Raw genomic sequence first — 15396 nt, forward strand, 5'->3', positions numbered from 1 at the left:
ACACACTTGGAGTGTCTCAGGCTACAATATGCAGGATCATGAACACATTTCTGTCCACTATAATCCAGAATATTCATTAAGGAGCACATGAGGCTTCCAATCATGTCCCAGCAATGTCAGGAAGCAATGGAGGAATAAAATACAAATGTAAGCAAGCATGGCAATCTTGCTGAGTGTTACTGACTGTAACCACAAAAACAACAAGCATTTGTCAATGCCACATGTTGGCTTGTTGGAAATCTAGCAATTTAGCATTAGTCAGTAATAGTAGAGAGTGTTCTGATGTGAATATGCAATACTGCTTTGACTGGAAACTGTGTTGTGGTAGATACTATAGTTGCATAAAATGATCTTGATTATGCCATCCCCAGGCCATCTCCAGGCTAATACAACATACTCCAAAAAACTGGGAGGTAACTCTGCTTCACTTTTTGTCTTAATTAATCCACAATCTACCTCTGAATTTTCTTTCTCTTCTGCTCTCCCATTTCACAATACAACTTTAATTCTCATCTACTAAAAATTCTCATTTTCATAGTTCAAGGTATAAAATGTCTCGAAACATGCTGAAAATCACATTTTCAGGTCTGTATTCATCACTGTTTATCAGCATTATAACTAGAAATAACTAGAAATAACTCTGTGGTGAACCTAATTGTCATTACCTAATGTATTAGAATAATCTTATCATTGAAGCTTCAAAGCTACTATGTATGTATAAAATTTGTCCTTCTGTGTTTCTATGTAATATGAATATATACTACACATACTGTCCTATATTTGTTAGTACAGTACTATTTCTTTAAAAGAGCTTTTCCCCACTAGCTGAAAAGGGGCTATGCTACTCAGTTGGACTTTCACAGCAATCAAATGCAATAAATAAATAAATAATTTTTAATAGCTCTTTATGACAACATAGAAGTAACATACAGTATTAAGAAAAAACAAAACTGCCAGGCATACATAATTAGTGACATAGTGCTGTCGGCATACAGCTGCAAAAACAAAGCAAAGTATAGTATTATCAAATGCGTGATGAACAAAATTTAGCACTGGAAATACAACAATTTGCACTGAACTTCATAGTAACACAAAAGTGGTATACAGCATTTTTAAATAATTTCAGAAATGAACATTCAGCAATCTTAAGTTCCATAATGTGGTGCACAAATGACTGAAAATCCAGACTTACATAAGTCCAAGATTACCATTTCTTGGAATATTCCTTTTCTCTGAGGTATCTTGAAGTTGGTATATATATATATATATATATATATATATATATATATATATATACATATATATGTGTGTGTGTGTGTGTGTGTGTGTGTATGTATATATATATATATATATATATATATATATATATATATATATATATATATATGGTTCCCCTTTATAAACTCGAACTTCAGTATCTCAAAACTATAAAGTCGAACGGCCCGCAATCCCGAAACACACAATCACGAAAAATAAAATCCCAAACATACACAAACCATACACCACACAACACGCACACCACTCAACCCACAACACACAAACTACACAATCCTACACTACATATACGCAGGGGGGCAAGCCCCCCTGCACCCCCCATGTGGGGGGCTGCACTCCCCACACCCCCCTACTTATATATACCAACTCCAAGATCGCACTAACAGTAAAGTAATGGATTACTCACACGCACACATTACACACTCCCTTGCCCACACACACACACACACACACACACACACACACACACACACACACACACACACACACACACACACATCACACAAACACATCCAACACTCACACTCATACTTTCACCTCCCTACCCTAACCCACATGCACAACTTACAAAAACACTCACATACACTCACTTACCTTCACTTCCGTAACACATCCCAGCCAAACACTTCCCGTTGCTGCACTGCATAAGCGCGGATTCGAGATATTCAAATTTGTGCTTATGCACTTTTGCCATTTTTGGTTTTCAGCTTTACGGATTCAGCAAGCCCTGTACGGTGTGTAGGAACAGTGCAGGAGCTCCAGGAGGCAATATATCCACCGTGCGATCCAGGAATAAGCTGCAGGGACATGCACGAGTGCTCCTGAACTATTCCTGCACGGACGCAGCTCTTGTATGCAAAATACCCTATTTGCAGGTGAAAACCATGAAAATGAGGTGAATTTGTGATCCAGGAAGCTGGCAGCCGGCCATGCAGGACTAGTGTAATCTGCAGAAATGTACTTGGTTAATAACAGAGTACATTTCTGAAAACTTCAAAACGGAGCCATGACAGCTCTGAATAAAGGGTGTATATGACATGTAATGCATGCCAATGGCCATTGGCATGGAAAACAGTAAAAAAAAAACTTTTTATTTTTTTTAGCCGATTTTGGCTGTTTAAGCATAGGGCAGTGGCGTGCAAATGGGATCGGGTGAAAAATAAAAAGAAAATAACCTGAATTAAGCATTCTAACCAAAAATCACTATTTTGCCATTATACTCAATGACAGGCAGAAGACAACATGGGCAGTGAATAGTGGTTGCTAAGGGGGGAGGCTCAGTGTGGGGCCTGTAACTATGCATCAGCAGGCAATCCTATGCAAATGAGGGGAATGATACTGAATCCCAGAATTCCCCTCAATGCTAGTCAGCACCCAAATCCCAGAATTCCCCTCAATGCTAGTCAGCACCCAACAGTGTAAGTGCAGGAATAGCTTGGTGCAAGCCTAGGAGTTAGCTGACATCATAGGGGTGTGTGTCAGGCATACTGTAAGTGGATTGGAGCCCTGTGGCTCGGGTTTGCCCTTAGCTTAGCAGAGCTAAGCAAGGGGGTGCGTCTGAGGCTGCCTAGCACTCTTTACATTGCCTAAGCAGGTGTACGCGCCTTGCACCGGGTTTTAAAGGAAAAAAATAAAAAGTAAACCAGGAAATGGCAGCTCTGCACACATGTGAGCACTGTGTTTATGCGACGTGCCCCCAGGCTTAAACAGGAAGGCAATGGGAAGGAAAAAGAACAGTGGGAAGGTAATCAAGGAGAACTAGAATAGCTGACAGGTGAAATGTATCAGAATCAGCCAATTACACAGGCAGCAGACCAGCCAGCCCAGAACACTACTATAAACTATGCAAACACCTTTCTCTCTGGTTTTTCCCACATACTCTACACCAACGGTGTATACAAGCAGGTAAATTTTAACAAACAAAAACAACAAAATGATAGGGGCTGCAGTAGCTATCATACATCAACATGTTGAAGAGGCTGAGGGTGGTGAGGATGAGAATGCTGACGACCAACCTACAGTGAGAAGATGGAGAAGAGTGTACAGACCCAGGGTAACCTACCAGGGGCTACATGAGCTGGAGATAGTGGAGCACTATAGGGTGGACAGGGACTTCCTACAGCAAATTGTTGAGCTGTGCTGGACATGCCTGACACACAGAAATAACAAAGGGGAACCCATCCCAGTGGATATCAAGGTATGTGTAGGCCTAAGAATACTAGCCATGGGTACCTTCCAAAGGCCAAATGGGGATATCATGGGGATCTCACAGGCATCAGCATCCAGGGTACTCCACCAATTCCTGGATGCCATGTCAGCACATGCCGGTCAGCATGTATATTTCCCCAACACCCGTGAGGCATTGGACAGCAATATGCATCTCTTCCACCAAATAGCAGAATACCCTGAGGTAGTGGATGCTATAGACTGCACGCACATATGCATCAAAGCACCACCCGGTGAGCAGGGTAGGGTCTACATCAACCGCAAGGGCTTTCCCTCCATCAATTGCCAGGTTGTGTGCAATGCCCAGGGCATTATAATGAATGTGTGTGTTGGCTGCCCTGGAAGCTATCACGATTCCCACATCTGGCAACTGACACAGCTGTACCAGAGATTTGCCAATGGGGACATCCCTTACAGTCATCTAGTGGGGGATGCTGGTTACGTGCTGGAGCCGTGGCTGATGACACCCATCAGAAATGTACACACACCCAAACAAGAACTCCATAATGAGGCACACACACAGACTAGAATTATAATAGAGCATGTGCTTGGGATGCTCAAGTCATGGTTCTGGTGCCTGGACACATCCGGTGGACCCTTGCATTACTCACCAGCTACATCTACTCAAATTGTCATCGTATGTGCCATGCTACACAATATGATCCTGTGGAAACAGCTGCAGCAGGAACAGCAAGGGACAGGGCCACACAGCCCCCCACCATTGCCAAGGCCTGCACAGGCACAGAGTGACTCAGAGGAGGAACAACCTGAGCCTACCCCAGTAGGCAGAAGGAGGCATGCCCAGTATGCCCTGGCCTTGGCAAAGAGGCAATGCATAGCACATACACTGACACAGTAGGGACCCAGAGAATGACACCTCTCTCTGACTCGCACATACAGTAAAAGGGATGTCAAACATGACACTACTTGTGCTCAGCCATGTATAGGGAGTATACTATGTGCATCTGACATAGGTAGCCCTCCAGTACCATCCTCAATAGTGGCACGCCCACAAGGTAAGTCACTCTCCTTACCAATTGCTGAATGGAGTAGTATGTGTTGTTACTTGCATCTATGGTATGGATGTGTGCATGCAAGGGAATTGGGTGGCTGAATGGGATGCCAGCAGATAGTAGACACCTATAGTGGCAGCATGAGTTCTGTAACAAATACTGGTGTCACCACAGTAGCCAGTACTAAACATGGTGACAAAACCCACTGCAGAAAATGTGCTTGGCCACATGTGTGTCCATATGACACACACATGCCAGTCAGGGAGGTTCACATACCCAACAACAGTCTCAGCCAGCAGGACAAGTGTAGACAAACACAAACAAAGGCTGTGCTAAGGCCTCTGAATGATGCCTATGGGTAACCACCCCCCAGACCTACACAGCCAGACTACATCAGGTCAGGAAGTGGGGTAAGAAGTCAGAAACTGACATGTAAGCCAATCAAACTTATGACATGTAGTATACTGATATACCGCTAGTAAGCATGATAGGTTAGAATACAGAATGAAATGGAGTACCTGACATACCAGTACAGTCATAGCAAATGTGTACAAGTGTCAGGTGTGCCCCCCCCCCTAATCCTATGTAGAAATGTAGTAACAGTCTGGTGTGCCCCCCCAATCCGATGTAGACATGTTGTAACAGTCAGGTGTGCCCCCCCAATCCTATGTAGAAATGTAGAAACAGTCAGCTGTGCCCCCCAATCCTATGTAGAAATGCAGAAACAGTTAGGTGTGCCCCCCAACCCTATGTAGAAATGTAGAAACAGTCAGGTGTGCCCTCTCCCAATCCTATGTAGAAATGTAGAAACAGTCAGGTGTGCCCCCAATCCCATGTAGAAATGTAGTAACAGTCTGGTGTGCCCCCCCCCCAATCCAATATAGACATGTTGTAACAGTCAGATGTGCCCCCTCCCCAGTCCTATGTAGAAATGTAGTAACAGTCAGGTGTGCCCCCCTCCAATCCAATGTAGAAGTGTAGTAACATGTATATGCAGGTATAATACCAGTGGAGCACAGAGCACAGATGACCTGAGGTGGCCAAGGTAGCAGGATCGATTGTAGCATTTGTACAATATGCATGTATGCATGTGTTAGGTTGGTGTCTGTTTCATATTGTGTGAGAGTGGTCAGTATGTATGCATGGTGAGGTTTGACCTGGTGGCCATTGCCCAGTACTGCTGATGACAGGGCCAAGTTTTCACAACTGCAGTGCCAAACACAATGCTCCCCAGTATAACACATTCTAGCAGTAAGCCATTGTAAATGTATGGAGGTAATATGTGTCACCATCTCAAAGATGGACATGGCATGACTGTTCGGCCAGATATACAAGCAGTACACAGGGGAAAGTACCCCAGACAAACACTGTATAATGTGTCACCATGAAATGGACACACCCTTGGAATTGTACATACAGGTTTGCATCACATTATCTGGGCTTGTAGTAGGGAATACCAATGTCATCTGTCCAAACACTCACAGATCACAAAGGTCATAGGAATAATGCATTGAGAAACAGCTGATATCCCTGCACAAGCCAGCATAAGTGGAATGCCCCATGCATATCTGGGAGTCAGATGCAAGTAGTGTCCATAGCACACATGCACCCAGCTCACCCAATCACTACCCACAGGTACCTCTCCGGTTTTATCCCTGCTGTTGGGGATGGGTACAATATGATCCCCACCTGTGTATGGCAACAGCGAAGGAATGCAGCATGCAGTGCAGGTGTCCCATGCAGGTGTGTCCCTAGCTGTAAGCAGCACTCTGCCAGCATCCACACCACCTGAGCAATACTGACAGAAAGTATTGGTATGAACACCTAGCACACCTACCCTGTCACCCCAGAGGAATATACTGTATAACAGTCTGGTACTGTAGGACTGACATAATGCAATGGTCTGCTACAGCTGGCCTGCAACACTAATCAATGGCCTACAGTCCTCTGCCAAAGGCTTGTGTCTCATTCATACTGCCAATGTATGTTATGTCATGGAATCTCCCATATAACAACATAACACAGTCCACAGAACCCATATGCAAGGCCATGTGGACAAACCACAGTAACATGTCCACCATGTCCCACTGCATGAACTGTGGACCAACACAACACCAATACACTGCTGTGACAACTATAGGGAAAGTATCAGAGAATGTTTGCATAATGTATGGAAAAGGATAGAAGAATAGGGGGGCTGGGAGCATGGGCAGCATGGAATGTGCAAAGTCTGAAACACAGCCATGTGCTCATACTATCCCTGGCTGCAAACACAAAAGTGGGTAGATGCAAACCTGCCCATACACCACAATAGGAGTAATGTCCTGACTTATGACCCCTGCCTCTGGGTAACCTGTGTGAGTCTGAACAGCTGTGAGGTATTGCCACAGCAAGATAAGGCCATACTGTCACGTTGATGGATGTACAAGTATGGGATCCTCTGCCACCACTGTACCAAGGTGCTGAACCAGTTACACAGACCCCAGCAGCAAGTGTTTACAGCTCCCCCTCCAGCATGGTATTAGTTTGCAGGAATATGTAGGCATTTCACCACAATACTGGACACAGCTGTATTCACCTTGTGTTCCCCAGGACATCACTGTGAGCAAAAATGTCTATCTGACAGTACTTGAGGACATAGAACATCACAGCGTATAACACTACACATGTCTGAATATCTCTGTTAACACCAGGACCATGTAGCAGAAGCAGCACAGACACAATTACATGCAGTACCCACTATCCCTTGCCCAGTTTGACCCCATATTGCCAACTGATCTACAGATATCCTGCAGAAACAGTTTGTTAGCTGTAGGTGTAGAACACAAAAGTCTGCAATGGAGTACAATCTACCTGGAATGGATCCACACATTCAATACAGAAGGGCATACTGGGCATACTCCCACACTTAGAGAAATGAAGGCAATGTCAGACAACAAAATACTGAAAGGTCATACTGGGCATGCTCACACACTTAAAGAAATTAAGCCCATGTCTGGTAACAACAGTGGACCATACATATCTGACAGATGTTAGTGCATACACTCCTCAGTATGCAGCAGTCATGCTTTGCACACACATTGGATAGGAATACACACTTATATCCAAGGACATCACACTATAATATGCCAAAAGTACACATACATAGATGTGTGGAAGAGAGTGACAGTGACAAAGAGCCTTCCATCATGAGGCCTGTCCCACCCAGCATACAGCCAAATGGCTACAACCACATGATGTGTAAATGTCACTTACCGTAGAAATTAGCCACTGGTATCCCTCAGCATTAGAGACTCTGTGGTGCTAGTGCTAACTGTGCAACATGATTGTACAAGGCAGTAGTCATCTAGCAGTTGTATACACATACCTGCAGAATATAAACCTGTGTGTGCCTGAGTGTGGTGTGCCTACCTCTAGATGAAAGGGTTATGGCCCATGCACACACACTGCCCTCCCATAGCCCTACTATGGCAAGCCTGCTGATGTCAGTCACTGTGAAAATACACCTTTGGGGAAAGGATAGCCCAGTGATCTCTGTGGTGTGTCCTATAACTGCATAATGCTATAATGTGATATACTAATTAGGTAGGAGTTCTAATCCCAAATGTGGCAAGTGTGTGTGTGTGTGTGTGTGTGTGTGTGTGTGTGTGTGTGTGTGTGTGTGTGTGTGTGTGTGTGTGTGTATGTGTCTGTGTAGGGGATCAATGCTTTTTAGGCAAGTCACACTCATTACAGTTCAAATGCCTTATGTAGGCAAGCCTGCTGATGTCATTCACTTTGAAATACACCTTTGGGGAAGACGTAGCCCAGTAATCTCTGTGGCGCACCCTATAACTGCGCAATGCTGTAGTGTGATAAACTAGTTAGGTAGGAGTTCTAATCCCAGACATAGCAACTGTGTGTGTTTGTGTAGGAAGCAATGCTTTTTAGGCTAGTTACACCAACTACAATTCAAATGCTCTAATTTGGCAAGCCTGCTGATGTCATTCATTTTGACATACACCTTTGGGGAAAAAGTAGTCCAGTAATCTCTGTGGTGTGTCGTATAACTGTGTAATGCTGTAGTGTGATAAACTAGTTGGGTAGGAGTTCTAATCCCAGACATAGCATCTGTGTGTGTGTCTGTCTGTGTAGGGAGCAATGCTTTTTAGGCTAGTCACACTCACTACAATTCAAATGCCATACTTTGGCAAGCCTGCTGATGTCATTCACTTTGACATACACCTTTGGAGAAGGAGTAGACCAGTGATCTCTGTGGTGCATCCTATAACTGTGTAATGCTGTAATGTAATAAACTAGTTAGGTAGGAGTTCTATTCTGAGACATGGCAAGCGTGGCTGTGTTTGTTTGTCTGTGTAGGGAACAATGTTTTTGAGGCCATTCACAGTCCCTACATCCTCCATTGCCCTTTTTTGGCAAGCCTGCTGATGTCATTCCCAGTGAAATTCATCTTTGGGGAAGGAAGAGTCCAGTAATCTCCATGGTGCATCCTATAACAGAGTAATGCTGTAGTGTGATATAATAGTTCGGTAGGTCTCTATTCCCAGACATGGAAAGTATGGATGTTGGTGTGTGTGTTTGTTTGTCTGTGTAGGGAGCAATGCTTTTGAGACCATTCACAGTCACTACATCCTCCATTGCCCTTCTTTGGCAAGCCTGATGATGTCATTCTCAGTGAAATACACCCTTGGGGAAGGAGTAGTCCAGAAATCTCTGTGGTGCATCCTATAACAGCATAATGCTGTAGTGTGCTATAGTAGTTTGGTAAGGGTTCTATTCCCAAACTTTGCACATGTGGATGTTTGTGTGTTTGTCTCTGTTGGATAAATGCTTTTGAGGTCATTCACCTTTGGGGAAGGAGTAGTCCAGTAATCTCCATGGTGCATCCTATAACAGCGTAATGCTGTAGTGTGATATAGTAGTTGAGTAGGGGTTCTATTCCTAGACATGGCAAGTGTGGATGTTCATGTGTTTGTGTGTGTGTTTGTTTGTCTGTGTTGGGAGCAATGCTTTTGAGGCCATTCAAAGTCACTACATCCTCTATTGCCCTTCTTTGGCAAGCCTGCTGATGTCATTCCCAGCTAAATACACCTTTGGGGAAGGAGTAGTCTGGTAATCTCTATGGCACGTCCTATAACTGTGTAATGCTGTAGTGTGATAAACTACTTAGGTAGGAGTTCTAATCCCAGACATGGTAACTGTGTGCATCTGTGTTTGTCATTCGTATCATGTGTGGAGGTAGCAGTGAGTGTGTGACAACTGGACTCATTGTGAAGCGGGTTTTGCAAATTTCTTATATGGTGGGCCTATTATATGTCACAATGTCCACCTTACAAGGATAACAGATGTCAAATAGCCGAGAGGCTGGGGAGCCAATCCATAGCCCTACATGTGACATCATGGCCTGGCAAACAAATTAAGCAACCCTTGTATTACCCAGAGAACACTCTCAACCCATGTCTCATACACAAACACACTTGCCTAGACAACAACCCCTTTGTTGGTAGTACCCTGCATATTGCCCACAGATAGTAACCGTGGTGTGATTGCAGTGGACAACAGAGGGCATGGCACCCTGTCCCATCACTACAATAGGCACATAATTGCAGACAGCGCGCCTTCACTATGTTCTCCACTGGACACCTGCAACAACTGTGGTGCTATCAAATGTGACCCACAAAGGACAACCATGCCTTAAACACATACCATGTATGGATAGATGCCACTGACACCAGGGAATACCTGTATCATGCTATCAATGTAGGTGCAGGGTCAATCTGGTGTCCATTACCAGTTCCCACCACATGAGACCAGGACTGGCACATCTGATGATAACAATCTGTGTACACAACATTGGCCAGACACCCCAGGTACAGTTCCACATATCACTGAATATGCATGTGGGATGTGTGCACATCCCAGACACCGTCATGTCATGGACTATAGAACACATACATGGCAAGCATTGCACAGCACTAGCCACACACAATAGTAACCCAGATGACTGGATGGTGAATACAATACCCACCTGTGTGGGCCAATCCATACACTACACCCCTGAGCCACACTGCACACCATTGTCATGTGGCCTGATGCCAAAGTATACCCTTCACCTAGCCTTGTACAGACTTCTGGCACAGTCAACCACTACACACCCATGAAGCAATACAACCATGCATGTCAGTACTGGTACCCTGTGTCTGTGTGTGTGCAGTATGATGCTTTCAACCACATTCACACTCACTACAACTCCCATTGGCCTACTGAAACATGCTGTCTGATGTCAGACACCTTCACATACCCTTTTCCCATATAACATTTGGATAACCCCTGTGGTGCATGTGATACCTGCACATTAATATATTGTGGCAAACTAGCTAGTTAGGAAGTCTATTCCTGACCCTGTCAAGTCAATGTGTGTGAGTCCCTGAGAGAGTGTAGCTGTGTTGATGTTGACATCTGTTCATGTGGACAGGCATGTGTACTACACCTACCTTATCCCTACTATATCACTGTTGCAGATGTCATTCACCATCAGATTTATCTTTGGGCAGCTCCCCAGCATGTAAGCTATGTGGTGCATGCAACAACTGCATAGACATGTGATAGCAATACATAAGTCAGTCAGGGATTTGAAACCTCGTACTCATAGGTGTGTGACACAAACATGCTTAGATTTTACTCTCCTATCCCCTCCCTGACTTACTTTGTCTCTGTTTGTCTCTCTCACTCCCTCTCTGGTGGATGTGGAGAAGTACACCTGCTTTGCTTAGGCAGCAGCTTGTGTTTTGTCAGTGATACTCATGATTAGCTGATGGCCTCTGCATGAATTGCAGTCCCCTTTTAGCTGATTGCATGTGGAACAGCTGTGGTAACCTTCCCATAGCCAACTGCATGGAAACACACTCCAATATCTAGGAACATCATGTTGGTGTTGGGCCTTTTCATTCACTGTCAGCAGGACCTAAATTTGGTGTTTGGCAAACAGCATCACAGATGGTATTGGGATTTACCTCTAACAACATACACTGTGGAAACAGGCCAACAGACAGGAGGGGGATGTGCTCTTCAGCATTTTGAGTAATGTTGGTTTAACAGGGTGGGTGTGGATATGGCTGGTCTACATGCTGTAATACCTGTCATGACAGTGTTATGTGTTTGAGGAAGCTCCCATCTGTAGGGTTATCTGCAGACTGGGCAGTGTGTGGAGCCTTTTGTTTCTTGTGTTACTCACAGAACATCTACCTGAGAACTGCAGAAGCATAGTATGAGGATTGCAGTCAGTACATGGTGACAGCCACAAGAGTTACTGACTTCATATTTTTCATAAGACATATGTCACAACAAACCCTGGTACGACAGTAAATGTATGAGGTTATCACAGCAACATGCCAATATTGGGCCAGTGTCTGTAGCTCCAGCCATAAGTCTGTCAACCTTTGTACATGTGTCATGCAGAAAGAGGTGCATATGTTCTGTACACCATTATATATTGACATCATACCTGATAACAAGCCAGTCAGATATCAGACTGGTAGACATGTTATGTATAGTAGGGGTTGTTTCTGAGGACAAAACTTGGGCATTATGTGGTTGTTTGTACAGTACTGGGGTCTGTGTACTTATGGTGACTGTCGACAGTATGTGTATTGCGCATACGTACCTTGGGCTGTGCACAGACTGTGGTAGATGACATTGTTCTTGGTCCTGTTATATCTGATGTTACATGCTGCTCCAGTGTATGGTACCTTATTGGCTCACATGTCTGTAGGGCCAGACACACACATGTCCCATACCACAGACAGGCATCGGACCACACTGTGTCATGACCCAGTGTATGTAGGGATAGTGTGTGAGTGGCACATATGAAGGTGGTGTGTATCAGACAGTCCATATAGTGTCATATTAAGCTTGCGTACCATATGTGGCTGTGGCTGTGTTCACATTGGTTGTGGGTATGCACTATCTCACAGGTGTCTGTTACTCTGTGCTGTGACATGTGTGTAGAGCCTGCTATAATTGCAGGTACATGTGTATTCCCCCATACAAAATGTAGTCCAGTGTTGTGGCAGTCTGCCTGTAGTTTGCACAGTGCTTTGTGATATGCCTAGCAGCCTAGTGTAATTACGGGTCTAGATCATATATTCGAAATTCCAAAATGTCGAACACCATATGTTCCAACTTGGAATTTCGAATATTGAAAACATTGAATGCTCAGAATAGCGAATATTTCCCAGGGAAAAAATTTGCTGTTCCGAGAAACATACACACAACCCAAACACACCAAAATAAATAAACCACACACATAAAGTTAACAAAACCCACCCCCACACTAAACCACACATACATTACTAACTATCCACTTACCTTAACCCGCACCCTAACCCTAAGGTCTATAACTATCGCACACATACCCTACGAATTTATACACAAACTAATTATTACACACACATACAGTTAACAAAACACAACCCTACACTACACGATACATACATTACTAACTATCCACTTACCTTAACCCGCACCATAACCCTAAGGTCCATACCTCTCGCACCACAGTGGAGGAAATAATAAAGCCACGGAACGGCCCACCGAAATCTTGCCCTTAGTAAGATTTCGATGCTTCGGGGCTTCGCTATTTTCACCATTTGATATTTAAGGTTCGACATTTTCACATTTGGCATTTTCCCTCTTTGGAATTTTGATATAGGCCCGTAATTACCCAGTGTGCTGTTATGTTCAGTTATTTGCAAGACATACTGCTGCCAGGCCACCATAACTGATGTGCATTTCTGACAAAGTAGTAGGCTTCTGTACAGATGTATGTCACTAACTACTAGATAGCATGTGGCCATGTGACCTCTGCACCACCAGGCATTATGTGCCAGGACAGACTGGCATGTGTGAATGCATAAACTGTGTGGGCATATGTAGTCCAGTATTTATGTGATACACCCATCTACATGGCTATTTACATCCACATTGTGAGGCGTGGTCCACATGTCTCGCATGAAGGGGATTTGTGTACACCTCTGGACTGACCACAGAGTGCCAGACTGTCCACATATATTGGTCATATCTCTGCTGTAGTCCACAGGATCATTACTGTGCTAGAAGTGGTACTGTACTATGATGTCCTTAGGATGTCTGTCAGTAGCCAATGGCACACATGTCAAAAGCAGATGTGACCTCCCACACACAACATGTCTATTAAGACAACCCCTGTTACAGTAGTAACAGTCTACATATATACCTGCAATACATACATGACATCCCCTTGCACTAAGAGGTTGGGACTATAGATGCTGAGGTAGGACTCCACTCCATGTTCTGGACATATGGTAAATATATACGTGTGTGTATATATATATATATATATATATATATATATATATATATATATAGATATATACACATATACATAACTACAAATATTATATATATATATATATATATATATATATATATATATTTATACATATAAACACTCATATACATATACGCAGCAATGCATGTCTACACATTTGCAGATATATAGATACTTATGCACATATAGTTATGGATATTTACATATATATCAAAATAAATAGGTATATCTGTAAACATAGGATGTGCATACATATATATATATATATATATATATATATATATATATATATATATATATGTGTGTGTGTGTGTGTGTGTATGTGCATGTAGACATATATTAAGATATGTATATATCCATATCCCTGTCATGTGTAAACATCACGGTTGTGTATACCTTCCCAGATGTAGCTCACCGTACGTATCTGATATGTGTATATGTAGATATAACAACATATGTGATGCAACAGTAATATCAATAACAAGTACTACACAATTGTGGAAGTCAAAGCAATTGTTCAATACTATTCAATATGTGTAGAGACAGATATATTTGAAAAACAACTGCCTTCACAGCTGTCATGACGTAGTGGTTAACTGTTGTGACTATAGTGTACAGGGTCCTGGGTTCAATACCTGCAAGGGATGTTTATTTTGTTGTTTTGCAGGACAAGGGCTGCTGGATACAGAGCTAAGTGGTGTTAAGCTATGGTTAAATGTATGGGCGCTTGCACCGTGTAGGCTTTGCTTACCAGTGTGCAAATCTGCTTAGCTGTTAAACTGCAGCAATGCTGACACCTGCTAAGTATGGCTCAGCCCTGGTAACCAGTGCTCACACCCCAGCCTGATAACTTAGCAGGGTAATGACATCTGTAATAAGTGTATGTAATGCTAAGTACAATACATGTGTCTATGTGCTGTCATTAAAATAGCAAGGGGTGTGAGTGTCATGTCTGGGACACACAGGTATATAAGACCTGTACTACTGTTATCCATGTGAATGTGTTACATACAAGGGTAGTAACCTAGGTTACATGCTGTCACACTGGCATGTAGTGTATCATGGCGGTACTACTGTTGACAGTGCTTTCCCAGTTAAGAGTAGAGTGCTAAATGTAGTACAGACAACAAGCACACCTGCAGGCATAGCTGGACTCTGAGGCCTCACTGTCACTGTCATGTTCCTGGTGTGTGAGCTGTGTCACAGTATCTATCTCCTACTGAATAATGATCTGACATGTAGAATGTAACTGTAGACTACTGTCTGTACAGCATATGTCAGTGAGGGTTTCCAATATGTAGTAATGGCATACATATTGTTGTCAAACATCTTTCTGTCGACACATTCATCCTACTGCATAGCTACTTGCTAAGCTGATGTCTGTCAGTCCCTGTACAGATGTACAGAAGGCAGGAATCCAGCTTGGATATGTACAGGCAACCTATGCTTGACTGAAACTGACATGTCTGCCAAGCTGTGTTATAACTGGCACATATAGGAGACAACACTCTGTAC

Source organism: Protopterus annectens, chromosome 1.part0 (assembly GCF_019279795.1).
Source record: "Protopterus annectens isolate FY-2018-M chromosome 1.part0, PAN1.0, whole genome shotgun sequence".
Taxonomy (NCBI): domain Eukaryota; kingdom Metazoa; phylum Chordata; order Ceratodontiformes; family Protopteridae; genus Protopterus; species Protopterus annectens.